At 45.2% G+C, this 18,460-nt stretch overlaps 1 long non-coding RNA gene across 1 annotated transcript; it reads left to right on the top strand.

Annotated features, from left to right (window-relative positions):
• The first annotated feature begins 6,533 nt into the window (after window positions 1–6,533).
• LOC144315126 (uncharacterized) lies at window positions 6,534–12,644 on the top strand. The gene is made up of 3 exons (XR_013380904.1): window positions 6,534–6,681; window positions 8,780–8,826; window positions 11,994–12,644. It is a non-coding gene; the product is annotated as an uncharacterized LOC144315126 (long non-coding RNA).
• Window positions 12,645–18,460: the final 5,816 nt, after the last annotated feature.

Raw genomic sequence — 18,460 nt, 5'->3', positions numbered from 1 at the left:
TTAAACCGAGACTGGAAGTTGGTTTGGCAAAGGTAAGGAGGGGAGCGATGAAGTGGAAGGGCGTGGGGGCTGCTGGGGGAGGAGGGGGAGTGCAAAAGGAAGCACATGTGCCAAGGGCCCCAGCAAAAGAGCCCCCTTCCCCCACAGAGGCCCAGCAAGCTGAGCCCAGGGCATGAGGGCCGAGTGGGCACAGTGAAGACTGAAAGGTGGTCAAAGAGCCTGATGGGCCGGACCTCTTGGCCATGTTGAGTGGACTCTGGTCTTTTTTTTTTTTTTTTTTTAATTTTTATTTATTTATGATAGTCACATAGAGAGAGAGAGAGAGAGAGAGGCAGAGGGAGAAGCAGGCTCCATGCACCAGGAGCCCGACGTGGGACTCGATCCCGGGTCTCCAGGACCACGCCCCGGGCCAAAGGCAGGCGCTAAACCTCTGCGCCACCCAGGGATCCCTGGACTCTGGTCTTTATCCGAAGAGCAAAAGGTGAATTTGGTTGAGCAGAGGAAGGCACAATCTGATCTGAAAATGACTGGGGCTGCTAGGTGAAGAGAAATCAGTGGATTTGGGAAGTTTTGTGGGGGGTTTTAAAAATATTTTATTTTTAAGTAATCTCTATGCCCAACATGGGACTCAAACTCACAACCCTGAGATCAAGAGTTGCATGCTCCACCTGTGGAGCCAGCCAGGCCCCCCTGGTTTGAGGGATATGAAGGAATGAGTTAGTAAGCAGCAGCTTGAGGGAAGGCAGAGAACTAGGAGGGAGTGAGATCCAGAAGCTGGAGGGATAATGTGCATTGGGAGGCCAGGCAAGGTAGAGACAGAAAAGTATCTGCCGGATTTTGCCCCAAGCAAGCTGTGGGTAGGTGACCTTGGCCTGAGCAGTTCCCGGTGGAGTGGTGAGTCCAGACCAGATTCCAGGGCTCTGAGGTGTAAATGGTGGTGAGGAAGCAGAGAGCAAGTGTAAACAACTCTTGCCTGAAGCAGGGTGATAGGGAGTGGGCAGATAGCTTGATGCTCCTTGGGAGGGTCAACAGGGATAAAGCTGGGAAGGGCTGCCCTGGGGCTCTGTAACAGACGTGCTCGTTATTATTAGAGCAGGAAGTGGTGTCCAAATCCACATTGCCAGGAGCTCTCTTCCCTGAGTGCCAGGTAGGGACCATGGGTCCACTTTACAGATGACAACACTGAGGCCCAAGAGGCACTTGCCCTCTCCGTGACCACATTAGAGTTGGGACTTAACCAAGAGGTGTCCGCCTTTGAGATCTGTGCTTTTTCCATTAGGAGGCCTCTTCACACGCCTGCTGCCTCTGAGAGCCCCTCAGCACCCATGTGACTGGAGCTCACTTGCTGTCTACCCCCCTAGGCCGTGTCATGGTAACAGGCACAGAGTTTGGATTCAGTCAGAATCCAAGTGCAAAAGGAAGCACATGTGCCAAGGGCCCCAGCAATCGAATCCTACTTTCGAATCCTACTTTTTGGGTTCGAATCCTACTTTCTCATTACCTAGGAGCTTTATTTTCATGTCAGGTAAAAGAAAAAGAAAAAATGGGAAGCCTGGGTGGCTCAGCGGTTGAGCATCTGCCTTTGACTCAGGTCGTGATCCCGGGGTCCTGGGATCGAGTGCCGTATCAGGATCTCCACAGGGAGCCTGCTTCTCCTTCTGCCTGTGTCTCTGCCTCTCTCTGTGTGTCTTTCATGAATAAATAAATAAAAATCTTAAAAAAAAGAAGTGCTCAGGATTAATAAATGTGAATTAATAAATAATAGCTATTAGTATTTATATTGCTCCTCCCCAGCACATCCCTACTCATGAGCCTGAACTCAGACTCACTCTCCGACCCCGTAACTGACCAGAACAAGGTGCTGCTCCCAGGTCCACCTTACCTCAGATGTGAGCTGTGTCGGCTCCGACCCACCTTGGGCCCTCATGGATCACTTCAGGGAAGTCCCCTGACCAAAAGGATCTTCTTCACCATCACCATCTCCCCCGGCAGACCTTGGCCTTGGTTCTTGGAAAACCCTCCCCATCTTCCAGAATCCCAATCGAAATGCCGTGAAGGCAGGACAGTAACCTCTGACAGATAAGAAATAGGCAGGAAGCAGAGAAAAATCAATTGTGCCAATGCTAATCATGCCAGAGCTTAAGGTCATGTACTCCAATCCTACAGCGTCCCACGAGACCCAGGTAATTCAGCGCTCAAGCCACTCCAAAAACTATCATGGAAAATGGACAATTCCCCATGCTCTTCTCTGTGTCCCATTCCCAGAAATGGACATAGGTTTCACTTGATATGTGTCCTCCCAGACCATTTTCTATACATGCAAAATGTTACCCTCAGATATGTGAGGATGACACCATTACATTTTTCACCATCTTACTTCTTCACCCAGTACCACAGACATCCCACCATGTTGGAAATACAGATCTACTCCCTTTGTATTAATAGTCCCATCATTTTCTGTGATACACATTTCTTTGAGTCCTCAGCTCCAATATTTTGTTCTCAAAAATGGCATTTCCATGAGACCTTAGAATCCTGGAAGAAGAATATTTTTGGGTCAAACTCATTTTTAAAAGCTGTTATTTCAAGAGTGTTCCCTGAAAATGTTTTGCTTTCCTTTCCAGGTCTGAAGTCCTCGTACTTTCTCTTCACGAATCCTAGGAACAATCTCTTCAGGAAAAAACAGACCAACCCAAACTAGTTAAATGTTGTCAAGAACACATTCTTAATGGTTATCAAGAACACTTCCTGTAATATATGCAGGGAAGATCCCTATTTAAAATGACTGAGCAAGGGATCCCTGGGTGGCGCAGCGGTTTGGCGCCTGCCTTTGGCCCAGGGCACGATCCTGGAGACCCGGGATCGAATCCCACGTCGGGCTCCCGGTGCATGGAGCCTGCTTCTCCCTCTGCCTGTGTCTCTGCCTCTCTCTCTCTCTCTCTCTCTCTGTGTGTGTGTGACTATCGTAAATAAAAAAATAAAAAAAAATTTTAAATGACTGAGCAAAATTATTGAGCACCTGTATTTGCCACCTCTGTAAGGTGCTGGGGATAGAAAGCCAGATGGCACCATGTCTGTCTTCGCTTGTACAGTCTGGAAGGGAGGACAGACCTGGTCATGGTCGAAAAGTCATGAAGGGGTTGCAGGAGAGCATTTAAGACAGTCAGACACCTGGAGCAGAACCAGCTTGAAGAGCTGGTTTGTGATGGGGTAGGATGAGGAAGGAGGAAGATGCCAGATCCTTAAGCCCAACTGGATGCCATATAAGAACTTTCTACCTTTTCTCAAAAACTCTAGGGAACAATTAGAACCTTTAAAACCGGGAATGATATGCAGATTTTCATTTTAGAAAGTTCACTCTGCCCACAGGGTGACATATGGTTTGAAGCGAGGCCCAGCTGGAGATGAAATGGGCTCCAGTGTCAAAGGGTTCTGAACATAGGGACCCAATAAGGGACGCTTCAGCCAAATTAGAGAGCTTTCGAGGCAGAAGAGTGGTGTGGATTTTGTGCTTCATTCAGCTGGGAGGCTGGGGGCCAGGGGTCAGGATTCAAGGGACACTTTCCCAAGAGGGTCTGTGTCAGGTCACCAGGGACTATCCGGACTTTACTAATGCTGTGCATTGCCCTTGATGAAGCCCGGTCGGCCGCGAGCTGTAGTCGAGCCTGCCCTCTGCCGAAAGAAGGGCGGGTAAGACTGTGATGGGGAGTACACCTTAGGCAGAGCCCCGGGAGGACGGTCCTCAGAAGAAAGTGGGAGGAGACTCCAGCCTGACTTGGCCACGGGGCCTTACCTCCTGATCTAGCTGATGGCTTCCCTTTACCAGGTTTGTAATCCCTTTAAGCAGAACAAAGGGGCTGAAAGAAGGGGTGGGAGGGGAATGGGGGAGGACAAAACAATAGCCAAACACTTGCTGAAGTTTTTCCACAAAAGAGACCTTTGCTAGGATTAAAGTGACTCTGGAGAAAGATGTGCTTCAGCCCCTCAAATTTCACTGTCATGTATGTTTTGGATGAGCCCTTGGACACCCAGTTTTCCTGAGACCCAACTCTGAGAAACATTACCCTCAGCTCACTGCAAGGAGACAATAGGCCTCTCAACAGATCCAATGCCCGAAGTTTTCCCTCTGCCCCAAACCTAGTCAGAAACCTGTTTTCAGAGGCCCAGGAATGAGCTCACCCTCCAACGGTATAATTCAGTATCACATCAACCAAGAGGATCACAGGACACCCTCAAGCTTTGGCCAAACACTCCCAACACGCTCCAGAGACTAACAGAGACCAGCATTGTAGTTCCCATCCCCCCCAGAAGAATCAATAGGAGTCAGTGGCGTAAACAGATCCTCCTCTGCTCCGATGAAGCCACACAGGAGCATCTAAAGAAGCATTAACAAGGCGGCTTTGTGAGGCTGCTGGCATGGCGCCATCTTGCTTCTCACTCCCAAGAGGCAGCGAGCAGCGCCGACTGCATATTTGTATGTAAGCCTCACTACACATTTGGGAAATGTCCACAAGCTATTTGAGTAGTTCACTCGGGCCTGCAGGTTAACCCCAGGCAGAGGCCAGAACCCCACATCATGGCACAAGTGGGGTTAATTCTCCTCTCTACAGGGACCACTTTTTTATGCAACAGACCTGTGTCTGGTCTCCTTTTGAATGAAGTGAACCAAAAATAGATGGGCTGAAGCAGGGGCATAGGGACCAGCATCCTGTGTCTTTTTCCTCCCTACAAGTCTTGAGCCTTATACAAAGACGTTCCTTTAGGCAGCCAGTCTGTGCCAAGTCAGTTCTGTTTTCACACCTCTGTTTAGCGATAAGAGGTAGTGCTTGGGAATCACATAACCCAATTGCGAAATGAACCCAATCAGCTAAAATTGACCATTTTAGATGCCAACGTGGGAGCTAGGTTGGTAGGTCCTCAATGGGGCCCCTGTTTTCCTTCCTTCTCACCTAAGAACAGCCCATTTCTATCAGCCTCTGGTTGGCAGGCCCCTTGGCTGCACTTAGCAGTCTGTAGAACGTAGGCCTTGTGCTCAGTCAAGTGCACTGACGTTCACTCACTGCCTTTTGGAGAGCACTAAGGTTAGCTGACACCAGGAAGCCTGCTTCTGGCCCTCCCAGCAATGCAGGCAATAGCCCCGTTGGCAGACAACACCTGCCAGGAGCTCAGTTACCCAAACTTTAGAGTTTTAGGGCACAAAGGCTGGAAGTTGAAGGCACGTGGATCTCTGGCTTGCTGAGTACTACCTGCTAGGACACCCACAGCTCAGAAAAGCATTATGTGTGAGAATCTTACACTCAGGACTCATTCTTAATCCATTCTTGATCCACTTCCTGAAACAGGTTGGGAGGAAGCCCTTATCCAGGTGTGTAAGCAGAAGCTGTAGGGGCGTGCACCCCTGGGAGAGAGCAGTGTCTCCGGCTAATGCTGCTCAGACCACTTCTTTGAATCTAGTCCTGGTTACAGACTCACTTCCTCCTGACACCACAGCTGCCTCCCACCCAGTTGGGCTTAGGAGTCTTCCAACCACCATGCCAAACACTGCCTAATTCATCATCGAAGCTGTAATAGTGTCAGAATCAGCACCCACACTACTATCATTGAGCTGATATCACAATGTTTAGGGCATCATCAACTTCATGGACCTTGGGCTCAGAAGTAGAGGTCCCGGTGGCCCCAGAATACTTTGCACAAACATCATTTGTTGAATGAATGAATGAATGAGGAAAATGGGTGGATAAAGAAAGTCTTTCCTATCATCAGAATTGTATGAATTAAATGCCATCTCCGGCACAGAGTTATCTTCAATGTGGTCCCCCGGGCTGGGATTCGGGTGGGGACAGGAATAGGGAGTTGGATTCGGGCTCCTTAGCTTGTCCTTGCAAACACAGTACTGCTCATGCATCAACAGGTTGATACTACAAATGCCAAATTTGGATACAGAGCCTGATGGAGACTCCGAATATCTTCCTAAGGTTGGCTACAACTGGCAACTCACTCAAAGATAAATCAGAAATGAATGGCAGGACAACTGTGCCTCACTTTTCCTTTCTTCTAGGTTCCACGGTCTTGACTGTGACACTTCCCTGGGTCAAAGGTGCCTCTACAAGCCTTACCCACTCTTCCGTATCCTTTTTCCCTCTTACTTGGCAGAACTGGATTCTCCCCTCAATTATTCAACAAACTACTTAGAACAGAAGACCTAAATCTTTGCTCACCCACTACCTCTTATTATTATTATAATTCCATAGATTCCATGCACTGAAGATCCTGACTACCATACACACTGCTTTTATTAAATGACACGTTTGCAATCAGTGTAGATAACCAGTATCACTATGTTGGGCAGATGCAATTCTAACCAACAACAAAAAAACCCTAAGTTTCTTTAGCCTGTACATCTCCTCTGGGGTCAATACTTTGATTTTTTTGGCCATTCCTAATATTAAAATGAATTCAAGAACTTCTCCTGCCCACCCCCCACCCAGTTCTACCTAAAGATTCCAAATTAGAACTAAAGACAGTAAGTCGAGCTCCTCTTAAGGGAGTAAGGTTTTTAGAACTTGCAGAATGGGAAGAATTCTTTTCTTCTGATTTTCTGGGATAAGAAAAACTAGTAGACTCAGAGACAGATCTTGTGGAAAACCGGCCTCTCAACTCCTCAGCCTTGAGATTGACCAAGCAAGTTATTTATATATTAGGCTTCCTCTCTTCTCATTCATTTAGGGCCAAGCACCAGCCTGCAGAAGGGGGTCCCAAAGAACTGAGCTCACTTCACTCCTGTGGGCCCCCAAATGGCCCCCCTTGGCCCTCTTCTTGTAAGAAGAATTTGTGTGCCTCAGGTGGGGGTAGTTATAGTAGCAGAGACATTAGCAACACTGAAGGCCCTCTTATCTGGCTCCAACCTACTTTCCAGAGGAGCTTATCTCTCCCCCAACCCCCACTACTTATTTTACAATCAATGGTCTAAGGGAAAATCTGGGGGAGGGGGAGGTATCGCTTAAGAAGCAAAGTTAGTATGATAAATTTCATATGTGGAAAATGAGAAGAAATGCCTCTTGCTGTTCCAATATAAATTACAGAAAGAAAAGCTCAATAAAATGTTGGCCAAAGGAGATCCACAGGAGATAACCAGAGGACAGCCCAATTTGAAGTAGATCAATATCTCTAGGTGTGGGGGTTGGGGAAGGGCACAGGATTCTTCTATTTATCCAAAGGGGGTATGGGCTGAACAGGTCTTCTTTCTGTAGCCATGGGGTCTACTCCCAGTCCCCAGGCGAACCCTGCAATATTCTTGCCTCCAGCGTTTACTGCGTCTTCACTTCCCTCCAGCCCTCCACCCTTGCTACCAGCCCACAGGCTACCCCCCAGCTCCCATCAGCTCTCAGACACCTTAGCCCTCTTCTCAACACTGTGCTGGCTGGCCCTCAGCGCGTGTTCGCTGTCTGGCATCATAGGTATTGTTGAGCACTGTTGTGTATGTGTTCATGGTTGGTCTCCCCAGCTTGGCTCTTAAATTAGTCGCCATCTTCAACATCTCTAAAGTTCTAACAACATGCCCCCAGAATAAGTTCTGAACTTTTAAAATAATCTCATAGGACTCTATCCCTTTTACTTTGTAGCACCAATTTTGATCATTAAATTTTCCCATATACTTATTTAAGATCATTTTTTCCACCAGACTACAGAGACTTCCTTTGCTTCCATCATCAGTATAGCAGAGTTTAATAGTTAACTGTTTACTTGCTATATTTACTCTGGGTCAAGTACTGTATAAAAGCAGCTTTGTATACATTCTTCACATCAACCCTGTGAATTAGATATTGCTTCTATATTGCAGCCTAAGAAATTTAATCTTCAGGAGGTCACTCAAGGCCGCTTAGCAAATGCATATGGAACCAGGATTGGATTCCATCTCCCAGAGCCTTTGCATTTTCCCCTATACTCCCTACCTCTTATACCCTTGGCCATGAATATGAATGAATGAATGAATGAATGAATGAATGAATGAATGAACGAACGACATGAAATTTAACAACCTACCATCCACATTTCCAGTATGGACCAGATCACTTCCAGATTTTGTTTTTCTCTTCTCTTTTTTATCAATTTTTTTTTTTTTCTGATTCTCATTCCCAATCTCTTCTCCCTTCTTAGGCTTTTAAGCATATGTATCTCTGTAAAATATTTTGTGCTTATTTGTGTACATATTTTTAATCTACCTTAATGTTAGTGACCAGAGACTTTGTTCTATTTCTTACTGTTTCCTCTTTTTAAAGATTTTATTTAATTGGAGAGAGAATACGCAAGAAAAGAGAGCACAAGCAAGGAGAGAGGCTGAGGGAGAAGCAGACTCTCTGCTCAGCCCCATGTTGGTAGGGTTGATCCCAGCTCCTAGGATCATGACTGGAGCCAAAGGCAGATGCCTAACCAACTGAGTCACCCAGGAGCCAGGGTTTCTTATTGTTTCAACAACACTATGCTTTTAAAATACATGCTGGTACATGTACATCAAATTCTTCTAAATGCTGGACAGAATTCCATAGTTTATATTCACTAACGTTGACTTCTCTTCTTCCTTAGTGTTTGATATTTGCTTCTACTCCCACCACACACATATCCAAGTGCTCTTTCGGTTCTATTTGAGGCAGGCTTCATTCTTCCATGAGCATGTCAGGCAGGCTGCATCTGGGGATGTGGGGCTGCCCTCTACCCTCTGACTTGGACTGTGACAGGATAAGAAATGGTCTGCTAATCCCTTTTGACTTTGTGCCCTCAGAATCTGAGTCTCCAAGGGCACCTACAGAAAGAATTTTCGACTACATGGTACGACTTTTTCTTTCTTATGCATATGAACCTATCCTATATGCTATTAAAAGTCACTATAACTTAGTGGTTATGTGGGCAGATTCTGGAGACACATGACCTAGGTTCCAATTCCAATTTCACCACTTGCCAGCTGTATTCAGTTTCTCCATGTCTCATTTTTCTCATCTGTAAAATGGGGATGGCAATAATAGTACCCACTACACAGGGTTGTCACATTTACAAGAGTGCTTGGCAATAGTGAATATTTAATAGATTTTGGACTTTGTTGTTCAAAATACATGTAGATTCTAAGACATAAAACCATATAGATAGTTTCTAATACTGTCAGAATAGAAAAATGAAAGCATTGAAAAGAAAATAAAGAGAAACAGATGATGTATCTGGCTACACCAAAGTAGTTCTCTCTGTAATCTCTAATGGCAAGGCCTGTATAGGCCCATTTTGGTCTTCTAAGACCAAACACTTACATATAAACAACAGAACCCCGAAGAAATCTGCTCCTTCTCTCTGACTCTGAGAAATTTACAAGTTCTGGCTTCCAGGAGGACCCTTTCCTCCTAGTGTGTGAGATGTTCTTGGCTATCACAAGTGGTTTTTATTTTACTTCTTTGTCACTTGCTGATGCTGGAACCCTTGAGAAATCTGGATTCAAAAGAGACAGGATCAGTTCCTGGGAACTTGGCTGCCCCTGGCTATAGAGAGTTCTTCCTCTTTCGTGTCTTGTGCCTTGAGAGTGACTCAATCCTCACAGCCTGGGTTTGAGCCACAGTTAGAAGGGGGCTCTGCTGGGGCTCAAGCCTGAAATTTATGGCTTGCTTATCCTGGACCCATGCAATATTTTTTCTCGCCTTGAAGATGAAAGGGCTGCTATTCCCCACATTTCCCCACCTCCTGCATTTTGTAACACATAGGCTTCTGCAGTGACCCTCTTATTTATCTGGAGAATTAACTTCTAAAGGATATGCTCATCTCCTTAACCAGCCATAGCTGAGGGCCTTGAAATATAAGACCCTAAATGGACCATGAATGGCTTTCTGAAAAAGGTCTTCACATTCACTCTGGTTCTTCCCAACCCTCCGACTATTATTTGTATGATAAACTCCATGGAAATACCTTTAAGTGGACAAAGAAAAGCCAAGCCTTCCACAAAGTTATAAATTCCTCGAGAGAAGGGTTTGCCTCTTGGATTTCTTTGATCCCCTATAGCGCCTAGCACAGTGTCTTGTACATAGTAGATACTCAAATATTTGTTGATTGATAAGACTCCAAGGCTTAGATCAGAGTGAATGGACAACATTTGTCTAAAGAAAAATGAATGGTTTCATACACAAAACCTCTTGATACTCCTTATCATAAGTCGTCAAAATTCTAATTTACACTAAAAGTAAATGCAAAAATTGTGATATCCGTAAAATATCTTATAGGTTTTAGAAACTGCCTCATAAGGTGAATTTGTTTGTTTGTTTGTTTGTTTGCTTGTTTGTTTGTTTCTTGACAGACATTTATCAAGTTCCCATATGTGTCAGACCTTACTCTCACATTAGGATGGAAACATTTCCTGCCCTAAATTCACAGAGTCGAGGCTGGCAGGCCAGCAGCAATTAAAATATTATAAAGTAAGCACTCTGATGAGGGCATCAGTAGAAGAAAGTGGAGTTGAAATTCTGAGACTCAGGAGCTGATTCAGAGTTGACTTGATATCATGAGGAGTCAGAACGCCTCAGTGTCTCCCATGAACAGAGATTGAGGCCTGATGTTCATCGTGGACCACTGAGCAGTCTCAAACCTTGGGGAAGCCACTGAAACTACAAATTGCAATTTACTCATTTGAAAATCGTGATGACAACACCAAAATTTACTGAGAGAATTAAAATTGTGGTTTGACAAAATAGAAAGCAGAAATGGGTTCATAAATACAGAGAACAAACTGATAGTTGCCCGGGAAGGGGGGGCGGTGGGTGATGGGCAAAATGGGTGAAGGGGAGTGGAAGGCATCGACTTCCAGTTATGGAATGAATAAGTCATGCAGATAAAAGGGGCAGCATGGGGAATAGAGTCAATGATATTGTGAGAGCGTTGTATGGTAAGAGATGGGAGCTACCCTTGTGGTGAGCATAGTATAAGGTAGAGAGTTGTTGAATCACCACGGTGTACACTTGTTAAGGTAACATTGAATGTCAACTATACTTCAATTAAAAAAATTCGTAGTTTGAGAATTGTAAAGTGTTTACAAATAAGTTATCTGAAAAAAAGAAGTTTGCTAACAGGACCTGCTCAGAGAACTGTTACAGGGATACATTTGTTTTGTGCATGCAAGGCTGCTTAAACCCCTCGAAGAACCACACAAATGTTTGTGTCATTTTAAAATCAGTTCATGTCCTATCTCCAAGGTTAAAGCTGAAAGTCAAAGATGAAAAGCTCGGCATGATTTCTTTTCACTGCTTTATTTTTGCACAGGACAATGTGGCCCAGGGTTTGGTCAAATCTCAGGGAGGAGGCTTGACATTGGAAAAATGTCTATGCAATCCACAATGACAAATTGGCATATGAACTTGTCACAGCGCTGACCAGATGGAGTGGAATTTCATTTGACAGCCTGATTATTCAGAATGTGCAGTTATCCACAAAAATAAAACAAGAAAGTGAAGCAGAATACTGGTTTAGATTCTAAACTCGCAGTACAACATAAGTCAAAGCAGCCTCAGTCCTTTTTCCAGATAGAGGCTAGAGGAGTACTTGAGTACTTGTGTCTTTTCCTAACCTACGTTGCTTTTGTTTGGCTATCAACACAGGCTATTCCCAAAGAGGTTTTTTATTCTTGTTCCTTTGGTATCAGAACTGAGGGGATGAGCATCATAAAAGCAGATCAGATACTACCCAGCTCGGAATAGAGAAAAGTAAATGCAGGCAGGGAAGCCAGTGACTTGTCTGTGCTCTATACCCTATTCGGTTAAAAACCAGCAAAGGATGAAGGGGAAATGGGTTTAAATTAAATGAAATGGGTTTGCTAACATGCCCCCATTTTCTCCATTTCCTAATCCTTTTATAAATTCCAATGAGATGGGATTTGCTTTTAGACTGATTATGTGGCTTAAAAATCAGCATAATTACAAGATATCTGTTGAAGGAAATTCCTCATTTTGGCTGTTTGGTTTCCTTTCCAGTATGGAGTGGTGGATGACGTAGCTGGAACCAGTTCCATCTAGGACCTTCCACAAGCATCTCAGAGGTAAAGAAGTCCTTGAGGATACTCTCGCCGTGTTTAAATGAGGAAACCAGGACCTAGAAAATCCAGATGATTTTCCCAGCAGCTCAGTGGCAAGGCCAAGAATGGGACTGTGTGTGTGAGACAGTTCATTTATTAACACTAATTATTGTTCATGTAAAGCTAGAAAATGAGATCTGGAAAAAACTAAGTTTTTTTGTGATTTTTCAACAGTAACATAAACCAGGTATTAATAGCTCCCTTTGATCAAGAATGGGGCTCTTGACCAAAGAATTTTTTTGGATGTGGAAAGCACAGGCTTCCCCCATACCTCTGCTTCCCTTTTGGCCTCAGAATGGATCTTCTGGAATTCCGGGCCAGGATTCTTCTTGTTTTTTCTTTGGTCCTCCAAAAAATTTGAGAATTTCTAGCATCAATCATCATTATATTATCAACAACTATCACTTGCTGATTATCATAAATGACCTTTGCCGAGGCCTAAAAGAGGAGTGAGATAAAGTCCCTGCTTTCACAGAGCTTCAGTCTGCATAACACGATCTGGGATTAGGGAAAACATTTCAGATAATAGTAATAAATTTTATTAAGCCAAGTGTTAACTGTTTTACTTGTCTCTTCTAACCCTCACATTAGACCCCATACCCATTTCAGAGATGAGGAAACTGAGACCTGCTCAAAGGTCACAGAGTGGATCTCAGTCCAAAGTCCATGCCCTTAAATGCTAAATGATACCATCTCCTATGAGAGAATGGAAGTGGGCAAGGGGGAATGCCTGAGAAAAAGAAACATGGACTCTGCCCTTAAAGAGGGCCCTAAGATATTTTACATACTATTTCCATACATATTATATATTTTACAGGCTCCTGAGTCCAGGCTTTAACCTCTACACCATGTGTCCCCATACACCAGCACAGCTGCCTGGGAAAAGGGAGAGGCTAACTCTCACCTACAGGGAAGCAAACTACTTGCTTTGCAGAGTTGTCTGGCATTGTGAGAGTGTGTCCAAGTGGTGCACAGTCTCATCTTACACCCCAGGAAACAATTTTTCTTAACAAGAACATTGGCTAGGAAACAAAGCCCCTCTTCACAAGATACCTTCACATTGATTGGATATTTTAATGTATTAATGTTCCCTTTGTATGCACAGATCCATCAAGAAGTCTTTTTAAAATGTCTTCATTGGAGTGCCTGGGTGGCTCAGTCAGTTAAAACGTCAGACTCTAGGTTTTGGCTCAAGTCATGATCTCGGGGTCCTGGAATGGACCCCATGTCAGGCTCCACGCTCAGCATGGGGTCCGCTTGAGATTCTCTCTCTCCCTCTCCCTCTGCCCTCCTTCACTTGTCTCCAAGAAAATAAAAAGGTTTCTTTTTTCTTAATTAATTTATTGAATATGCATAACATTTCTGCATGCCAACAAGCACACTTCTAATCATTCAATCCTCATCATAACCCAAAGAGGGAAGTATTATTATTATTCTTCCCGTTTCACAGATGAAGAAACTGAGACACAGAGAGGTTAGGGAACTTGCCCAAAGTAACACAGCTTATAAGTCATGACCACAGGTTCAAATCCAGACAGGCTCCTGAGTCCAGGCTTTAACCACCACACCGGCATGCCCACACACACCATACAGCTGCCTGGGGAAAGGGCGACACTAGTTCTTGCTTGCAGGGAAGAAGCTGCTTGCTTTGCAGAGTTGTGTGGCATTGTGAGAGAGTGTGTCCAAGTGGCACACAAGGACAGCTCCCTAGTTGTTCTCACGCCTGTTGCCTTCTCCACAGCCCCTTACAGGGTGTGGGTTCTTAATAAAAAGAAGCTGAACTGAATGAGCCAAAATGTTTGTGAAGGTCACTGTTGAAAGAGGTGCCCTTCAGTGTTTCCTTTTGCATGTTTCTTCTGAAAGTAAACAGACATTTGGATCACAAAAAGCAGCAGGGAATGTGAAGCAAGGACAGTCAGGGTGCACAGAAAAACTCAGCAGTATTATTGAGGCTTTTTTGGGGATTTGGGGATTTCTTTTCTTTTTCTTCTTCTTCTTCTTCTTCTTCTTCTTCTTCTTCTTCTTCTTCTTCTTCTTCTTTATTCTTCTTCTTCTTCTTGTTTTGTGAGGGAGGGGGGATGGAAATTGCAAAATAGCATAATGTATAGTCAAATGGGACTTTTTTTGTTATTCCCTTATAAGGCCCCAAACTTCTCAGTTGATTTCTAAAGGTTTGAAATCATTTCATCTGTATGAAAGACGATTTTCTTATAAACAGTTTTAATTATCATGACTCATTTATTTGGATGCCTTCAGAAAATAGCTTCACTAACAATTGGTTGCATGAGTGATTTTGTAATTACCAGAATATGCGTGAAAGGTAGAAGCAACGTCTGAATACAACATTTTATCCACATTTTAACTCAAACAGGAGAGGCGCTGGGGACTCAGGGATGGCTGGTTTGATTTCTATCTAAGCCCCAGCCTCGGCAGTATGTCAGGGGTAATAATTCTTACCTACTTCCAACTTTATTCCCAGGATGCTGGAAATGACTGAGACATCAAGACAGTAAAATATAATACCCAGGAAGTTAAACAGTGACTTGTGTGTTTAGACTTAGGAAAAATAGACGGGAGCACCTGAGAGAATTTACTACAGCAAGGCCTCACCTTTTTATTAGCTTTTCGGGGGAAAGGTGTGGAGTGGGAAAAGAAACAAGAGGGGTTTTGGCTTTAAGTGGATGCCTGAATATTCTTAAGCTAGGCAACCAGTGTAGGGAATTGAATAATGAGGTGAGGTGGAAGAGGCTCAGAGAATAGTACAGGTTAATTAACATGAGGAATAAGAATATTTTGCACAACGTGTAGAATTGGGAGGGGACAGATGTGCTGGGAACATTATGTGCAAGACTGTGGTTGTGGGGATGCCTGGGTGGCTCAGTGGTTGAGCATCTGCCTTTGGCTCAGGTCGTGATCCCAGGGTCCTAGGATGGAGTCCTGTATCGGGCTCCCTGCAGGGAGCCTGCTTCTCCCTCTGCCTATGTCTCTGCCTCTCTCTGTGTGTCTCTCATGAATAAATAAATAAAATCTTAAAAAGAAAAAGACTGCGGTTGTGGTCAATGATTTGCAAAAATGGCTGAGACTATTCCCCTGTCCCTGTTCATACACACATACTTGCTAATCCTCCCTGTTGAGCCATGAAGGGTATTTCCCTGCCCCTTGAATCTGGGCCAGCCTCGTGACTTGCTTTGACCAATAGAATGTAGCAGAAATGATACGGTCTGACTTCTGGTCCTATACCTGGTGATGCCCTAGAGTTCCCGCTCTTGCCTTCCCACAATAGCACCCCTGGAAAGAAGCCCAGACTAGCCTCTTGGAGGATGAGAGACCATGTGGATGCAGAGAGAGGCCCAGGGGCTAGCCGACACCAATCCCAGGCATGTGAATGAGGCCCTACGATGGGCCAGTCCCCAGCCTTCCCACCTGCTAATGCAGTCATGTGAGTAACCCCAGGTGAGCCTGATAAAAAACTGCCCAGCTGAGTCCAGCCTAAATTTCTAGCCCATAGAATTGTGAGCAGATGGTAATCATTTAAAGCCACCATATTTGGAGGAGCTTTGTTATGCGGTAGTAAACAATGGACAACAGAAGTTGTACTAGAAGTGAGGAGATGCAATGAATCACCTAAAATTAGTGGCACTGGCTTTAGGACCCGTGGGAGGGCAGAGGCAAGAAAGGTAATGAGGAAGCTGTTTGTGAACTACTGACACTAGAAACACAGTAAGAAAACTGCCAGCAGAGACTGGAAAAAAGGCCATCAACTTTATGTAATGACAGTACGGTTAGCCAAGGGGTGCCTGCAGTAACTTGGAAGGGAGAAAATGTCCCTAATGAGCTGAGAATCTGAGTAAGGAGCTTCTCTCTCGGCAAAAGAAATCAGCTCAAGGAGGAGCCATTCAGCGATGCTGGGTGGCTCGGTGGTTGAACATCTGCCTTCGGCCCTGCCTTCCCAGATCCCCAGGTTCTGGGATCAAGTCCCCGCATGGGGCTCCCTACAGGAAGCCTGCTTCTCCCTCTGCCTGTGTCTCTGCCTCTCCCTCTATCTCTAATAAATAAATAAATAAATAAATAAATAAATAAATAAATAGAGGAGCCATTCAGTTTGCAAGCAGAAATTAGAGGGAATTTGGAAGGCCAGCTATGGGCTTGATTGAAAAAGAAAATCCTTTTCCCCCTAGTCTTCCATTTGGCTAAAGAGTCTCAGAAATGCCTTCAGGAAATGATGAAACCAAAGGAATAGCTTAATACCTTCTATTGATCCCTCAGAAAACTCAGCAGTCTCTCAACTGGACAAAAGAACTCTCCAAATCGTAGAAGCATTTTCCTCCAGCTGCTTGACATGTGGCCCCAAGTGGGGACAGCCCTTCTGCTGGAGCAGACTGCAGGCTGACACACCAGGAAGCCACCCAGTTACAGGAGGCATCCCCTATCAGCCTGAAAGGGACGCAGTTGGTTCAAAATGAAAAGAGTGTTCCAGGCCCCCAAGTCAACTGAGAACACTGCTCTGCTGAGAGCCTGGACAATTCTTGGAGGAAAGGAAGTAACATCTGAGAAGGTAGGGCCAGGAGCCCAGAGGGGAGAGCCAGGAGTCGAGAGGAACCTGAACTAGGAGACTGACTCCCCCAGGGAGTAAAACCCGCTCTTAATGGAGCAAATCCCTGCCCTGACGTCCCCGGGGCCTGAAAACACGCGTCCAGCTGGGTCTCAGAATTGTCATGGACTTGCGACCTTGCTGTGCCTCTAGTCTTTCCCATTCATTTTTTGCTTTTTTTAAAAGATTATTTATTTTATTATTTGACAGAGAAACAGAGAGAGAGAGAGAGAGCACAAGCAGGGGGAGCAGCAGAGGAAGAAGCAGACTCCCTGCCGAGCTGGGAGCCCCATGCCGGGCTCGATCCCAGGACAAAGCAGACACCCACTGAGCCACCAACACACCCCTAGTTTGTCCCATTCTGAGTGGGGATATCTATAGTGTTGTCTGTGCCTCTCTTGCCATAGTATATTTAGGGGCAGAACGGTGCAGAGAACTTGTATTTTTAGTTTACAGAAATCTGTACCGTTCTGCCCCCAAATACGCTGTGATACTCTGTGTGATGTTCCTGAGGGGCCTCATCCAGCTCTGGCCCTATTTTTTAATGTCTACCTCTCAGACCTCAAGCCATTGGGATGAGCCTTTTGGGGACAAGTGTTTTTTATGGAGAAGGCATGTGATTGATTATGGCCATAGGTGGACTTCAGTACATTATTTGCAGAAATGGACACAACCATTCCTCCAAATCCCCGTATGCACATCCCTTTGCAGCAGGACAGGGCTGTAGTTCCCATCGAAAACCTATTTACCACATTCTGAATCCACAAAGGCAGGTTGTGGCAGAGGTGTGACATTCAAGTCTAGGCTCTCAAGAGGCTTTGCAGCTTCTGTTCTTGCCTTCTTGGAATGCTGCCACCTTGTGAGGAGGCCAGGCTAGCCTCCTTGAGGATGAGAGAGCCCACGAAGAGCCCCACCAACTGTCATATGTGTGAGTGAAGACATTTGACACCCCCTCGTCCCAGCCGACCCACCAGTGGACCCAGGGAAGACCAGAACTGTCCTGCTGAGCCCAACCCCAATTGTTGACCCACAGAGTCATGAGTGAATACAAATAAGTTGCTTTTGCCCATTTGGGTTGGTTTGTTACACGGTAGCAGATGAGTGATATAAGGGTAAATGTCTATCACAACAGTGACTTTCTCACCTTCCTTCCAACTAGTTCCTGGTGTTCTATGCAGTGGGCAAAATCAGGAGAGGCTGGGTCCCGGGTAGCAGGCAGTCCCATGTGGTTTCAGTTTCTCTGACTCTCTCTGGAGGGGGGAGGACTACGTTAATGAATTAACCTCCTTTGAGACTCAAGACTTCCTCAATGATGGGTAATAACAAGCTGAGCACTTATTAGTGTCAGACACAGTGCCAAGCGTTTTCCTTGGATCGTCTTGTCTAACAACAGGTCCTATTGTACCTACTTTTGATTGAGGTAACAGGCTGAGAGAGGTCGTTTTGCTGGAATTCAAGTCTAGCCTCACCCCAGAGCCTTAACCACTGTGCTGAAGCCCCCGCTGCTGGCACACAGACCCAGGTGGAGTGGCAGATAGGAAATAATGGCGTGGGGTTCAGAGGTGATCAAGGTTGCATATAGCAAAAATGTTCAGATGGTTCCTAACTTCAGACAGTCTTCTCTTTTCTCCAGACTCCTGCACTCCCAACCTGGTTACTTTATCAGTTTTCTGCAGCTGCGACATCTTTTGCAAATGACCTCCAAAGCTGTATCTCAAACTTAGAAACTCTGGGGATCCCTTGTGTAACCAGCAAGTAAACAGAACGCAGGTCGG

This window comes from Canis aureus, chromosome 6 (genome assembly GCF_053574225.1).
Source record: "Canis aureus isolate CA01 chromosome 6, VMU_Caureus_v.1.0, whole genome shotgun sequence".
NCBI lineage: Eukaryota > Metazoa > Chordata > Mammalia > Carnivora > Canidae > Canis > Canis aureus.
Note: the sequence above shows the minus strand (reverse complement) of the source record. Positions and strands in the feature narration are given on the sequence as shown.